This window comes from Parus major, chromosome 1 (assembly GCF_001522545.3).
Source record: "Parus major isolate Abel chromosome 1, Parus_major1.1, whole genome shotgun sequence".
Taxonomy (NCBI): Eukaryota; Metazoa; Chordata; class Aves; order Passeriformes; family Paridae; genus Parus; species Parus major.
This window is the reverse complement of record NC_031768.1, coordinates 112,373,547-112,389,469: the sequence shown is the minus strand read 5'-3', so window position 1 is coordinate 112,389,469 and position 15,923 is coordinate 112,373,547. Positions and strand designations below refer to the sequence as shown.

Below are 15,923 nucleotides of genomic sequence, written 5' to 3'. Positions count from 1 at the left end.
AAAAAAGCCCAAGAAGCGGAAAACGTCCTGGATTTCTGTAAAAGCCCCCTCCCTGTATCTTTCCTGTTGTTGTTGTTGTTGTTATCCCCAGTCTGTCGATGTGAACAAGAGGAGAAGGGAGAGAAATGTGAAGATGAGAGGAGGTGGAACAATGAATTTATAGCGGAATGCCATCCTGCAATGGCAATTTCAACAATTCGTCACTGCAGGCTGCCTCTTAAAGGGAGAGCTTCAAAACCACCACTCCCACACTTCCTTCTCATTTAATCAGACAGAAGGAGAAACTTGAGGGGAGGCGGAAAGGGGGAGGGGGGGCGGCTTCGAGGGGAGGAGAAAAGCAGCGAGAGTGAGAGGGAAGCAGGAGAGGGAAAGAGCCGGAGGAAGCCGGGCCACGGCAGAGAGAGACCGGCAGGAGAAAGATGTTGGGGTGTGTGTCTGTGTGTGTGTCTGTGTGTGTGTGTGAAAAACGCGAGGTTTGCCCCAATGGCTGAGAGCCGGCGGGGCTCGGGATGTCCCCGCGGCCGGAGCCGCGCTTACCTCGCGTCCTGGCGGGGCTGCGGCTGGCGGAGCTCGGCCAGGAGGAGGAGGAGGAGGAGGAGGGTGAGAGGTCTGTGCCTGGCTCCGGAGCCAGCGGGGCAGCCACCGCGGTTCCGCCGGGCAGATGGAGCCCCCAGTCCCCGCCGTGTCCCCCGGGTCCCGCTGTGTCCCCCGGGTCCCGCCGTGTCCCCCGGGTCCCGCCGTGTCCCCGCTCGGTCCCAGCCCCTGCCCCGGGCAGCGCCAAACTTCCCGTCTTTGTCTGGGCAGCCGCTCCGCGCCCAGCCTGTCATTAGTGCCGGCAAGCTGTCATCCACTCGGGCGGACCGTGATTGCCCCGAGCCCCGGCAGCGGAGAGGGCGGGGAGGAGGTAGTGCTGGCCCTGACCTCCGGCATGACTTGGGACCCTTGGATCATCCCCCGCCGCCACACTGAGCCCCCGGGCCCTCGCCTGCCGCCCCTGCCTGGGGACCGGCAGGGACACGGCCAGGGACAGGTGACTGCCGTCACTGCCTTTGCTCCTCAGCCTTGCCGGTGGACTCAGCCTTTTGCCGATGGCAAATCGCTCCTTCCCTGCCGAGGTCGTGGGCTGGAAGGGCTCTGGGAAGGTGAGAGCAGGGCGAGACTTGAGGATGCCGGCTGATTTCCCTCTGCTGAGGTCCAGACCCCGCACCGACGAACAGAAGTGTTTGTTTATTTATCCCGTGTTTCCACGTCCCAAGACGGGGCCAGGAGCAGGTGCTCTCTGGCTGCAGGACTCCGCAGGGATGCGGGTCTCCAGCCTCATCCTCCCCTGCAGGCAGCATCTCACCCCGGACCACTCTGTCTGGAAGAAGATGATGTGCACACCTGTGATGCTCGGCAGGGTCAGGATGGGTGGTGGGATGCACAGACCTGCCCCTGTAGCTTCCTGGGGCTGCTTTGCAAGTCCACCACTTCTCTAGGGAGCAGCTTAACTAAAGCCACAAAAGCTTCAAAAATTAATATTCCCATGTAAAATCTTGCATTAACATAACCCTGAGGTTGTTCTTATGAAATGTTTAACTCACCAAAAGTTTTTCAAGTGTTCATTCTTCTTTTTCCATTTTTCTGGAAATAGTGATGCCTGTGAACTGAAGTTCACTTCTCAGCCTCCTGGTATTTATTTTTCAACATTTCAGTGTTCTACCATCCCCAAAAATTCTTGACTGGAGTCAGTAAGTTTCAAAATTAATAAGAGTTATGCATTAGGAAGGTCAGATTAACTTTTTTGGGCATTGGGCCAGGACTATTCAACATTTAAAAATTTAAACATTTTTCTCAGTTACTTAAACTCGTTATAAAGTTAAAGCAGCAGAAAAAAAAAATAAAGGGGGGGAGAGAGAGAAAAGAGATATTTTGATTGAAAAAAGAACCTTTAATTTTCTTGGATGGGTTTCACTTTTCCTTTGAGCCTAATGCATGTCTGCTCAGCACCAACAATATTTTTATTGACTTCTCTGGGACCTGATCGAGCCCTGGATCCACAAATATGTCTGGGTCCAAACTCCCAGATACCCCTGGGAGAGGTGCTGGAGATGAGATCTGGGATAAGGAAAGTATTTTGGATAACAACCTCAGCATGTCTCATTAAAGAAGTGTTAGTTTGTCAATGAAAAAGCATATGGTGCACGAGAGGCCAGTGTAACGTTCTCCCAGGCTACAGCCTAATTCCAACTGTCCAGCCATATAACCTTGGAAAAACAGGAATGCTTAGAGAGGCTGGTGATAATTAAATGGTGTGTCCCACTGCTCATCTCTGGAGTTGTCTTTGATTTCCCAAATGGCAGAAGAAGTTGGCTGGTCTGCTCCTGTTACACCAAGCAAAGATCCAAGCTTTCCAGAAAGGTACAAATTATTTTGTGCAAATTACCACACAGATTAGGAAATCTGTCCTGTTTACATTTCAAAACTGCAATAACTCAGCACAGCAGTGCAATAATGGAAAGATGGGTCCGACATGCCTCGTGCAATGAGAGGGAACATCTTTTAGTCTGAGAGCCTGGAAGTGGAAGGATAAATCACTGGAATGAATCATCTCTTTCCTCACAGTTTTGCCCTTTTAGCCTCTTTTTACAGTTACAGCAGTGCCTTTAAACAAGAAATCCTGTTAGCATGTCCCAAGTTGCGGATGACACTAAATCCTTGTCAAACAGTTCTGACCTGGAAATTTCAAGGCTGACCTTTCCCAACTGAGAGATAGAGAGCCACAAATCCTCAATTAGCTTTGAGGCACAACACAAGTCTTGTACACTTTGGATGGAATTCAATCCTGATGAAAGAAGACGCAATCCTCTGGAGTCTCTGGGAGCTACAAGCTGCTGTCATTAAAGTTGTGTTTCACCCCCTGGGTTTGTCCGTGAAACCCTTTAGGATCCTGCAAATAGCAGCCTGGGAAGCAGGGGATTCCTGATCCTACAGTGTTTTAGTCACATCAGAAACTTTGCGCTAAGCATTATAAACACTCTCATGAGGGAGCAGCTTGAGAGAAGTGGAGATCCTGCAGAAGCTGTTAATGATTTTATCCAGGTGTCCTTCCAATTTTTAATAAAAAGGTTTTACATCACCTCTTTTTCAATGCACATTAGAAGGGGTTAGAAAACCATGAATCCGAGGTCCTGTGTCTGCCTACAGCCCCCTGACAAGGAGTCAGGGACATCCTACCCAGGAACACCTGTCTTTCACCACTAATTGAACTCTTCCTTCTTGGAAATGAAAATAATTCTGCTCAGTTTTCATTGTTCTGGTGTTAGGACTGTCTGGCATTTCTATGTCATTGCACAGGGAAGACGACAATTACTGTGGGAAGTAACATTTGTTCTGTAAAATTAAAAGAAAGCCAAATCAAACCCAAGAAATTTGCCCAGCCAACATGTTCTAAATACCAAAAAAATCAGCATTTGCTAGACTTGTGATCAACACAGGGCTATAGCTGGGAATGGACCCAGGTTTGGGTTAGATCCTATTAAAAAACTTACCTGTAGGAACACAATTCTTAACACAGGACAGCTTTGTCCCTCCTGAGGGTTGAAAGCCTCACTTCTGTTAACTTAATAGGAAACTTTAATATGATGATGATCAGAGAGATGGAGCAGCTCTGCTAATAAGAAAAGGCTGAGAAAACTTGGATTGTTCAGCCTGGAGAGAAAGAATTTTGGGGTGACCTAATGTAACTTTCCAGTCCCTGAAGGGAACTTAGAGGAAAGATGGAGCAAGATTATTTATAAGAGCCTGTAATGACAGCACAAGGGGGAATGGCTTCACATTGATGCTGAGGAGGTTTAGATTAGATATTAGGAAAAAATTTATATTCTGAGAGTGGCAGGGCACTTGAGCAGGTTGCCCAGAGAAACTGTGGGTGCCTCATCCCTGGAAGTGTCCGGGGCCATGGTTTGTTGGTCTTGTTAGAAGTTTTAACAATGCAAACATTATGATTACAGTGCTCAAGTCTGCTCATCTTAAAGCTTCTCTTCAGTGATGCATTAAAACCACTGAAGAAGTTTATTTCTGAAGGGCTTATTACTAAATAAAATACTCATTATAAGTAATCTTGCAAAGAATTCTTAAATATTAATATTTTAGGCTAGTCTCCTGGAAAGGACTAGATATTCCAGCATTTGGAAGAAGTTATACAGCCTTTAACGCTCACCCTAGGATAGCATCATATACAACATGGTCCCTATTTTGGACCATGTGTCTTTCTGTGGCTTGGATGCTGTGAAAACCCATTCAGATGGAGACCTCCTGGCAGCTGCTTTGAGTGACTTTAGCTTGCTTGTTGATATTGAAATGGATTTGTGGTTGATAAATAAGACAACAGCACCATTTTTGGTGCATCCTTCCTGCCAGTCTCAGCAGATGTCTTGGGAGCTGAGTGCTCCTGGAGACTGAGGTAACTTCTGCATCCTTCTCCTCTTGCCTGTGGCAAGGGCAGCTCGCTGTGGGCTGTGCCCTCTCCCATTTCCAGGGCTGGCTTTCCCTGCACACACAGCTGGCATTTCCAAGCAGTCCAGGACAAAGTTTTCACAGGCCTTCAATTATTTATTTAAAGGTCAACTAACATCTACATCAGAAAAACAATCAGAAAGTATTTTCACAAGGAAGACACAGCCTGTTCCTCTGTTTCTTGAGTGGCATTAGCCAGGTTGTAGCTTTGTGCCTCTCACCCCTGCATTTGTCTGCCACCCATAGCAGTTGTAACTGGCCAGGCTCTTCAGTTTAAACAAAATTATGAGCTTAAAGCAGTCATATTTGGTCAGGAATGCAAGTGTTTTTGGTGTGAACAACCTTGGCTTTAAGGCAAACTGTTTCACTTGCTTCTTTATGGTCAATGACATCTTCAAGGGAGCAAAGGAGAGGCTTTTTGCTTGGGGGTTGTGTTTTTGTAAGTGGTGTGTGCAAGCAGTGGATCAGGGGTATAGCAGTTCCAGTAGGCTGACAATTTAACATCAGCTTAATTTTTGTGTCAGGGCTGAGGAGGCAGCCATGGGGAGTGTGGAGTTAAAATGGGTTGGGCACTTTTAAAATACTGTATTGTTTTACTGGAACAACACAAGAATATTGTGAATTTGTGGGTACCGTATTAAATTAAAACAGGAAACAGTCTGAGGCCTGGCTAGAAATCAAACTGTTGAGGTATCATGGAGGAAGAAAAGAGATTTCTGCAAGATTAAACATAAATAAAAATGTATCATGTAATAAAAGCACATGCCTTACAGGTGTTCAGGGGAGGGGTCAGCTGATGGATCAAAAGAAGCAGTGGGATTGTCCAGTCAGGAGTAGTAGGAGGTGCAAATGACAAATTGTATTTCTTACATTTTCAGGCATTAACCTGGAGAATAAACTGGAATGGGGTCCTCACCTTCCAACAACTGCTGCAAGAAATGGACTCACATAAGCCATAACACAAGTGAATAATTGTGACCATTGAACCTACCATGAATTTTGTTTAAAAACACATGTTGGGTGGAGGCAGTGCTCTGCAGGAAGTATCACATGTTAGGAGAGTAAGCACCAGACCCTTCTCCTTTTTTATTTTCTGAACAGCAGCAAGATTATCAGAGGAAGGGTAAAATGTTAAACTTTCCTTGTAAAAAAAAAATGACACTTGTTATAAAAATACATTTTAAGGGTGCAAGATATGCATGTGATGTATTCTACAGCTGTTCCTTCAGAGGAGTAGAGGACCTGAAAAACTCGCGAGTGTAGTTTATATGAGGAGCAGCAGACATTTAATTAATTGCAGTCCTAGAATTTTACAGCCAATATGTGGTCTCTGAACATCTCTGCTCTAGTTAGCAGAACATCTGTAGTAGAAAAACAGAGCTCAAATAAGTCTGCATTCTCTTGTACCCCTCCAAACCTTACCACTTTTTGTCATTATTTCTTTAAATGTTTTTCCAAAGATGTGTATGTTCAGCTTCCTCCTGTCCTCCCAGCCCTTCTTTTGCACATTGCCTGGATATAGAGCCTATATTCTGAAATTCTGGGGCAATTATAATTAAAAAAAGTTTCAATTTTTTAAAAAAAATTATTTTCTTTTTCAGTCAAGTTCTCAGTTGCTGCAAATTGGGAAGGTTCCACATGGGCAAATTGTTAGAGGCACAGCTTTATGAATTTACACATCTATAAATGATATTCCAGTACTGGAGGTGGAATATCTTTTTCCATGTCATCTGAGGCATAAACCAGAAAATGTACTTCCCTAGACTTCAAAGTCGAAACTGTAAGAGTGATTAAAGAGAAATTTAAAACAAACATTCTCTTGCCAGATCTCACCTGGCATTAATACACACGCTCCACCACTTCAGAGATGGAGTTCTGGTTGCCGTGAGCTCGGATTTTTCCATCTCAGTCCTGGTTGCCCTGAAACTGGGGGAGGAAGGACTTTGCAGGTCCTGTGAGGAAGGAGGGGAATGCTCTCAGGTGGCACCAGTGCCTGGCCCTGAGCTTCATCTGGCTTATCCTCACTCCAAAGAGAAATCTTTGCCTTGAAAGGGAAAGGTGAGAACCTAGAGCTTGCTCTCCCAACGTTAATCCCCAAACAGGACCATTCTGAGAGCTCTTGCTGTCTAAGAGGGCTTGTAGGTGCTCCCAGGGTGCTTCTGGGGTAGGATCATGGTCCTGCTCTTGGAGGGATTCTCCTGTTACCTCTGCTGGCTGTGCTTTGGTTTGCAGAGAGGGGTCACACGGGATTCCTTTGGGGCGAAACTCAACCAGGAGTATGTTCCCATGGGCACACAGGGCACAGGAACAGAGAGAGCTAGACCAAATAAACCCTCCTAAAGGGGTGCTGAGTGGGTGTCACCTCCTGAGCCAGCTGTTCCACGTCCAGATCTCCCATCCAACTGCACCCTAGAGCAGCCAGTCCTGCTACTTTAGAGGAACATCAGGCTGCAGTGTCAGCTGAGCCCTGCACAACATCCCTTTTCAGAGGTTTTAGACACTGTGCAGGCTGAGATGTTCCATCTGTAAGACAGGGATGCGGCTTTTGGAATATATTTTCCCATTTCTAGCAGTGGAAATCATGCATTTATGATTAGCACAGACATGTTAATGATCAGCACATACATTTAATATTTAGCACCTATCTTGCAGCACACTCACTTCCCTCAGAAGGGCTGGGAGGTCCTCTGTGTTTGTGTGTGACATTTAAATGCTATTTTAGTCTTTATTTAAGGGCTTAAATGGGTCTCAAATGATGCATTAGGCTCAGTCTGGCCTTGGGCGTAAGGGCGCGATTCACCCCGAAAGAAAAGCCCAAACACAAGTCTCATCACAGCTGCAATATTCATTTCTGGAAAGCACCCAGCAGGTCTTATCCAAGCCACTACAGACAGGCAGTTTGAGTTTTTCCAGTTCCTAATGATTACACAGTATCCTGGAGTCAGTTGGACAACTTCCACCGAGAGTGAAACTCTTTGTATTTAATATCCCCCGAAAATAAAAGTGGTATAAGAGAAGGGCCTCAGTCTTTTTCTTCTTTTATTGCTGCTGTTGAAAAGGTTTAGCCCACAGGGATTGGAGCACTGGGCAAAAATACAAAATATGCAGTACATCCTGTTACACCAAAGCAGGCAGATCCTCTCCCGTAACAACCAGACCGGTACAATGGGAGACTTTGTCTGGTTTTCCTGACCATACAGCCTGCATGGGCCGTCATTAGGGTTTCCATTTCAGGAAGTTAAATGGTGGAAATTGATAAATATCACGACTCCTTTTTCACCATTGTTCCGGGAGGGTGTGTGCTTGAAAGGGATGGGGGAGCTCTATCACCTGATACTGCAGTGGAAGTATTCCTGCAACAGGAAATTATTTCCCTCTTTACTGGACACCCAGAATGTCATCAAATATGAGTCTTGGAAATCATCAGCAGCCATGGTGCAAGGAAATTTGTAAAGAAATAAATAAATGCAGTGTTTAACAGATATAATATGTGGGCAGAGCACAGCCTGATCTTGAGTTGATGTGAACAACTGGTCCTTTCAAAATCCTTCTGTCCTGACCTTAAGCAGGAGAAAAACCTGAGGTCCACTAGACAAAAACACTCTTTCACTCTACATCATGCTACAAAATCTCTTGTGGCCTGAAATGGATTTACAAAGGAGTAAAAAAACACCCAGCCCACCCTTCAGGGCATTCAAACAGGGCAAGAAACTTCCCAGCCACACCAAACTTTTGCTCTCCTATGTAGTCTGAGTTGCAGGGATTTCGTCATAGTCTCAAAGCTGCTTCCCAAATCACCTATTCTCTCTCAGAACCCTTCTGCTTCTCTGCTCTCTTGCCTGCAATATTTTCAGATTTTTTTTTCTCCCAGGGGAACATTTTGCAATGTTCATGTCATGGTCTAGATCATAACCACACCAGGCAACCTTATTTCCTTCCCGATGTTTACTGGGGTTTATATGCTCCAATATGAGCTGACAAATGTGTGTACTCAGGCTCTTGCCATTGAACAGCACGACTTTCCATGGTTCATAAAAACTCACCCATCCCCAGTGCAGCAGAGCCATTCTCCTCTGCTCCGAGCAGGAGCTCACCGCTTCCAAACATGGAAACCATATGGTGACATGTTTTAAGAGGAAACACAACCAAGCAATGTCCCACCCATGACCTTCCCCAACAAAAAACCTCCCCTTTCCATGCTGGAACTCCATCCAGTGCAGGCACCTGGTGTCCCACAAGGTGCCAGCTGCTGTTGTGGGAGGAAGATGAGTGTTACCACTATGTTTATGCCGTGTGTTCACACACAAAACACTCAGATTGACCCACTTGACTCATTAAAACTTGGTATTTTCAGGCAAGAAATGAGAGCTTTTGGAAAGGTGTTCCAATGCTTATTAACCTTAAGTGGTAAAAAATGGCATCCAGCTCCTAATCTCAAATCCTTTCAGCTGCAGTGCCCAGACATCACACCTTATTAAGCATTTTCCTGCCAGTCTGAAGAAACTGCTACTTCTTTTTCCCAGTTAGTCGAATTATAGATAATAGCTCATCACTCTGACACTTTCCTTGTGAGGCTTAAGCACAGTAAGGACCTTGTGCTCATGTAAAGAACAATTTTTCAATGTTTCAGTCAATGTTTTGGCCTCCTTCAGCTAATCAAAATCACCTCTAAGCTGTGGATATTGCTGCTGGACAAAGCTGTGCTGCAGTTTGGCCTCCATAACTCTGTTGGGCAGAGACCACACCAGGAACTCATTACCTGAGGAACAGCAGCAGCTCCTCCCTTTGCACAGCCCCTGCTTCTCTGGAGAGAATGTTCCTCTTCTAAGGTCATGCCTCTGTTTCCAGAGGCACTGCTCTGCTCCACACTTCATCATCAGGATCTTAAATTCTTCATGCCAGTGTCCAGCCCATTTTAAAGCTTAGACTGCCTCCAAAGCTGATTTTATGATTTCTGTGACACTGATTTTATACTTCAGTGACCAATGGTGTCCCTCAGGGGCCTGTATTGGGATAGATTAGATAAAAGAAAGGAATTCTTCCCTGTAAGGGTGGGGATGCCCTGGCACAGGTTGCCCAGAGGAGCTGTGGTTGCCCCTGGAAGTGTCCAAGGACAGCTTGGATAAAACTCTGAGAAACCTCTAATAGTGGAAGACGTCCCTATCCACAACAGTGGGGTTGGAAGTAGATGATCTGTAAGGTCCCTTCCAACCAAGGTCATTTTATAACTCCATGATTCTCTGTCTATTTGCAGGCCACAGATAAAAATATTAAACTGTGTTGTGCTAAGAACGGTGTCTTTTGCTGTAGAGAAGGATCAAGCCTTGTTTGATATTGTCTCTTTACAATCACACGTTGAGGTCTCTCAGTTTCCAATCCAGCCAACGTTTGCTGCCTATTTTCTACTCCTCAGCAAGTCCACATGAGCAACACTGAGCAGCCACAGCGTAATGAGGGTGAATAATAATTCTTGGTTGTACAGTCACTTCCTCCTTATCCCCTGTGAGCTTCAGGGTTTGCCTTCCAGGCCCAGGGCTGCTGTGTAGGACGTAGGGGTCCCTCAGAATGAACTCAGGCTTCCTGAGTGCCACTTACAAAGACATGACCTCACTCCAGCCCTGTTTGGGCTTCTTGGACATGTTTCTACTTATAGGGCTGAGGTAGCACCTCCCTCCTGTGCTTCATAGAGACATAAAAACCCCCTGTCCTTTCCTGTTTGCATCTTCTAAAGAGCTCATTTTGGTAAATTCTAATTGCAGGGGGGTTTTGTCTTACTTAGAACAGTCTGTCTGCAGTTTTGTGTAGATGAGGTCAGAGCAATTTTGTAGTGAGGAGCATTATAGCAGTCTTACATTCTTACTCTCTCAGCAGTGGGATCAGGGACAGAATTGGAAGGGTAAATGCCGGAAAACTCATGGGTTGAGATAAAGACATGGGACAAGCAAAAGCTGCACACAAGCAAAGCAAAACAAGGAATTAATTCACCTTCTCTCATGGGCAGGTGCTCAGCATCCCCAGGAGAGCAGAGATGCCCATCACACCTAGTTTGTGAGAACACAAACCCCATCATTCCAAATGTCCCCTTTTCCTCCTTCTTCCCCCCGCTTTATATCCTGAGCAGGATGTCAAAAGGGTCTGGGATATCTCTTTGGTCAGTTGTGGTCACCAGTCCTGGCTGTGTCTCCTCCCCAGGAGCACAAAAAGCAGGAAAGGCCTTGGCTCTGTCTGAGCTCTGCTCAGCAACTACAAAACCATCTCTGTATTATCAGACTCAAACCACAGCCCCACACCAGCCACTGGGGAAAAAATTACCTCTACCCCAGCTTAAGCCAGCACAAGAGGAAAACATTTAGTGGATGAGGCAAAATCTGCAAGTCCTTGACAAAAAGCTGCACTGCACATCACTGTGCACAAGCTGTACTTGTCCTTGGAACCAAATGCTGAGTGAGGCACAATATTTTATTGGTTTTGTTTTGGTTTTGGTGTTTTTTTGATCTGTGTGCTCATTTACAGTGATAAGGAGTAGTCCCCATTCTATGCAGTCAAGGAATGCTGCAAGAATGCACATATGGAAATGAATGCATGAAATGCAAGGCCCATCAGCCTGTCTGCTGTCTGCAGGGTAACCCCTGTGGCCCTCTCTCCTCCCTCTTTTGCCTAACCCTGTTTTAACAAGCACCTGGAATGGTTCAGCTGTGATGTTCCTGCAGTTCCTGCTCTGCAGGCTCGGAGGACTCCCTCCCATACTTCTCTTGACGCAGTGACTCGCATGGGGCACAGGCAGAATTCCAAAACAAAGGCAGCAGATGCTGTGGGTCCATGAAAGCCACATGGAGCTGGAGCTCTGATGGTTTTCATTATGTTGTGGTGTGAGTGCCCCGCGCTCACACGGCTTGATGGATTTTAGCAATCTCTGCCCTTAGTTTGAGCTTCAGGCTCTCTCTGCAGATTTGAGGGAACTCTGTGTGCATGTAAGGGGGCAGATTTTATTTTATTTTTTAATGTTGGAAAGCAAAACACTCTCTTTCTCCAGCCTCTTCACTTGCTGTGCTACCAGGAAAACACTGGGAGAGTTATTGGTCAATACTACTCAGAGTAAAAGTTAGCAATGTTTCCCAGTAGTAAATGTTGTGGCAAAGGCATGAATTCCTTTCAAGTTCTGAATCAGATTTTTTATTTTTTTTCCCTTCAAACCATCCCTCAGATCTGAGGAACTCTGAAAAGAAGGGTTTTCATACTGAACCCAGAACTCTCTGTATTGTTAATGGGACTGTCAAGGTGCTGTTTTTACAAGATTCAGAGAGCTCAGCCACCCACACGGCAACTGCAACCACAAGAGGCAACACTTCAGAGCATCCTATCTGAGAATCCATCTAGAGGACATTTCAGACAGACCTGAGGCTCCTCTGCTCGTGCTTGGAACTGCCTGGACACGAGCCAGCTCAAATTTAGAAGTCCTGCAGACATGTTAGCTCAGTTCTGTGTTTGAGCTAATATCAAAGCCCTTGCAATCTTCTGCCTTGAGATGATGCCTTGTAGGTAAAGCTCAGTCCTCAGGTGATCCTGGGTTTTGTTGCCTCCGTGGATGTCAGAGGAATTTCACCTCAGAATAAAAGCACTCAGGGGAGGAGGTGTTTTTCTGCTTTCTGCTATGCCATAACCATTGATTTGGCCCAGCAGATTTTTCTACAGGGGCTACAGCTGCTTTCAGGGAACCTCTTTGGGCCCTGTTGAACATGAAACAGGTTTTTAACAACCTCCACCAGCTTTCTCTGCCTTGCTTTGCACCCACTCAGGCCTGGCCAAAACCCAGCCCTCAGCCAAAGCCTGTAGGACTCCTGTACCAGTGCACATACTTTGCAGATTAAAAAAAAATAACTTGAATTAGAAGAAAACCCATCAGAAACCCCCTGCCTGCAGTCACGTGTCACACCCAAAGCAAAATCAAGGCTTCTTGGCTCTCCATCCCGGCAGACAACAAGTTTGCACCTGAATCATTTGGAAGCAAAATCTTTTCAGGAAAAAGGCATCTGGCCCAAAATGTAGCATGGATTCCTTTGTTTAGTTTAGCTGAATCCCATGGTTTTGCATTTTCATCCCTCAATCCTCCCTACCAGAGAAACAAATCTCCGGTAATTCGAACACATGTACGCTCTGCTCTGCCTCCTGACTCGGGTAACTTGTTCCATATTCTCAGCACCATTTGCATTAAATGTTCTGCCACGATTCCCCTGTGCTCCAAGTGCACAGAAACAGATGGGCAAACCAGGCAAAGAACGGCCCTGCCTCGCTGCACCTGAGTTTTGGGTTGAAATCTCTGCAAACTCGGGGACTAATCAGGTCTTTTTAAAATAAGGGAAATTCCTGCAAACGTTTAGTATTTCTTTCCTACTTCTTCAAACAAAATGAAACGTGAAACCACTCCAGATTACCACATGTAAATGGATGTGGAGATAAGATAGGCTTTGTTTTGTTTGAGGCTTAGGAAGATAACTTTATGTAAAACTCCTTGTTGTCGGCAGCCTACTTTCTTTGCTGGAATATGATTTAAAGTCATCATTTACCAGCTTTTTTCACAACACTTTGATGGGAGTAGGAGGAAGGTGGTAGCAGAAAGTCTTTCCATGGGAGGTTTGCTGAATAGTTATGAAAATGTTGGATTTAAAGCTCTGTGCAGGAGAACCTCTCTGCTTGTTTTATTATTCTTTTTGAACAATCAGACCCATGGCTGACCGTGTCTTTCTCATCGTGTTGATACTGCCTGTGCCTTTGAAAAAAAAACACTCAAAAATTAAACAGTGAAACCAGAAGGAATTAAAACTCTATTTTTTAAAGAATGTTCTCCTAAAGGCTGTTAAGCAGAGTTTTAATCTGAGATAACTGGTGTTTTACTGATTCAGGCAGCAAGATTAATAATTGTTAACAGTATTTAGTGACTGTGAATGTTCAACCTGTACTTGCTTTGCTTTCTGTTTTGTGTCTGTCTCCCTTCACTAAAGGCTGAAAAGCTCCTGAAGAGCTGGGGAATAGTTTTGCAAAATTTTTGCTAAAAAGCTGGGAGATCTTTGTGATATTGAGTGAGTTTGTTATGCTCTGCCCTTTCCAGCTTTGCTGCCTCCAGGAGCAAGAATGAGATGAAACCTTCTGATTGTTGGAAAGCAGGAGACGGATTGCTGAACAGTAACTTCACAAAAGATATAAGTTGCCTTCAGCTTGATGTCTACCGTTGTGATTTCTGGGTTTTTTTTTTTTTTGTTTCTTTGGTTTGTTATTTTTAAGGGCTGGAAGTTTTTCTTGTTTTTTAGCATGACAGCAATAGAAGTTCATCATTTAAAAAAACCCCACGGATTTGGTACCCGAAAAGGTTCACCGCTGCTTAGATAAATTTAAAAGAGTGAAACTCTTGATGAGAGATTTTTTGGAAACCAGCCAAGTGTCCAAGCTGAAGTCACAGAGCAAAGTGGTTTTGAAATGTCCAGTGCCTGAAAAATCTGGGGTTTTGGGTTTATCTGGGATGAGTTGGCTATGGCAGATCCTTATCCAAATGCCATAAGCATCCAAACTTGCAGGGAGCTGGAGCACCTACAAATGACCTACAGGTCTTGTGAAATGGCAACAAAACCATCCCCACAGGTTCCTACATTTGCATTCCAGAGAAGTGCCTGAGGCTGTCCTGGAAATGCTAAATGCCATTGAAAGTCACTGACGAATGGCTGTGGAGGTTTGTAAAACCCCGAAATAATTTAGGAACAGGTTTAGTAATCCCTTGAAATTGCATACTGTGGAAAATCCCAGCAATGTGGATTTATCATTACAAATGAGAGACAACTGTGGAAAACCTGTGGCAAGAAGAGTCTTTTCTGTTGTCCTGGAAGATCTCAGCTATCACATTTTATCTTCTCCTGCATCTCTGCCTCAATTTGTTCTGAAATCTTGGAACAAAAGAACGCTTTGGTGCCCAAGCCATTCAAGAACAGTTTTACAGATGTAATGACATGTCTGAAAGCATCTTGAACCTATTAATGTTATTGCTATGACACTGAAAAGATTCTCTTTCATGCATTTGATATTAGGACAGTGCTGACAGATCTGCAGCCTCACCTAATAGTGCTTGAAGAAGTAAGATTTCACTAACCATTAATCCCACATGACACGATTTTATTTTTATCATTCTGTTTGCCTAAACAAAAGCAACCTTGCCTAGTTTTTCCTTTACTGCTATTAGTTGTACAAATATTTACTGACTCACCTAAGCTGGGGTTTCCACTTCATTTTTTTTATCCAACTGAATGAGGAAATTTAAATGGTCATTTACAATTAAAAAGAATTCTCACATACATCAAAACATAAGTTTTACTTCTGGTGGAAGAGAGGGTGATTTGCTACAATAAGTCTTGAGCTAGGCTTTATTTTATCATGCACTAAATGTTGCTACCCATCAATTCCAACCAATTAAAATGACATTGGTGTATGATCAGCCTGTCCACAACCTCACTCTGCTGCTTTTGTTCAGGGGGAAAGGATGAGCAAAACGTTTCCAAAGGGTGTTTTATCTAGGCTGACACTGCAGAGTGAGCACTGTGAGGGTTTTGTTTCTTTTGCTGGAGGTGTGGAGTTGTATCCAGGTTCCCAAACAGTGGAAAAGTGCAATCCCCTCAGTCAAAAGATGGCACAGGGTGCAGCAGTCGTGGTATGAACCACGAGCAGCCAGGGAACTGGAGGCACAGGAGGAAGGAGTGAGGGAGGCATTCACTGCCCAGGCTGCCTGAGAGGCCATGAGCACAAGGAACCTCTTTTTGGAAGGATTCTTTCCTCCTTTCCCCTCATTTCAGTTTTGGTTTAAAGGAATAGGATAAAAAGGTATAATGCCATTAGTCCTCTATTTGTCAGAAGGAAGCCAGCACTAAATCTTACTTCCTTCTAGGCTCTGCTTTATATTTTGGTGATGTGAAGAATGGGATCTGAATGCACACAGGCCCATTATTTATCCTCATCTTCTTTCCTATTTTTCCTCTACAGTTTTAGTTTAAATGCAGCCCTGATTTTCTGTTTCTAAGGCCTTGAATAATGGCCCACACCCTTAGCAAAGCCAGGAATGCTGCTGTGACATTTTCCAAGCCTACCCCGGGTAGGATATTCCCTGAATTTCACTGGAGTCATCCAGCTGCCCTCAGTGGTTTGGAGCTCAGACCCAAGGTGTGTGGAGGAATGTGCAGGAGAGATGGGGATCAAATTCCTTTTCAGTGTCTGTTTTATAGAGGAAGGAACTGGTTAGTAGGGCTTCCCAGCCCAGGTCTCAGTGCTCAACCATATCATCAGCCAAGAAGAAGAGAGTTATGAAGGGCCTCTGACTGCTGTTTTCAGAAGAAATGCCTTTCTCAGGCCTCTGAACTGGAAGCATCTGTTCTTATTTATGCAGTTTTTCA

The 15,923-nt window shown here is 44.9% G+C and overlaps 1 long non-coding RNA gene across 1 annotated transcript; it reads left to right on the top strand.

Moving 5' to 3' along the window:
* Window positions 1–41: 41 nt before the first annotated feature.
* Window positions 42–7,514, top strand: LOC107209243. Its single transcript, XR_001523491.2, has 2 exons — window positions 42–427; window positions 5,376–7,514. It is a non-coding gene; the product is annotated as an uncharacterized LOC107209243 (long non-coding RNA).
* Window positions 7,515–15,923: the final 8,409 nt, after the last annotated feature.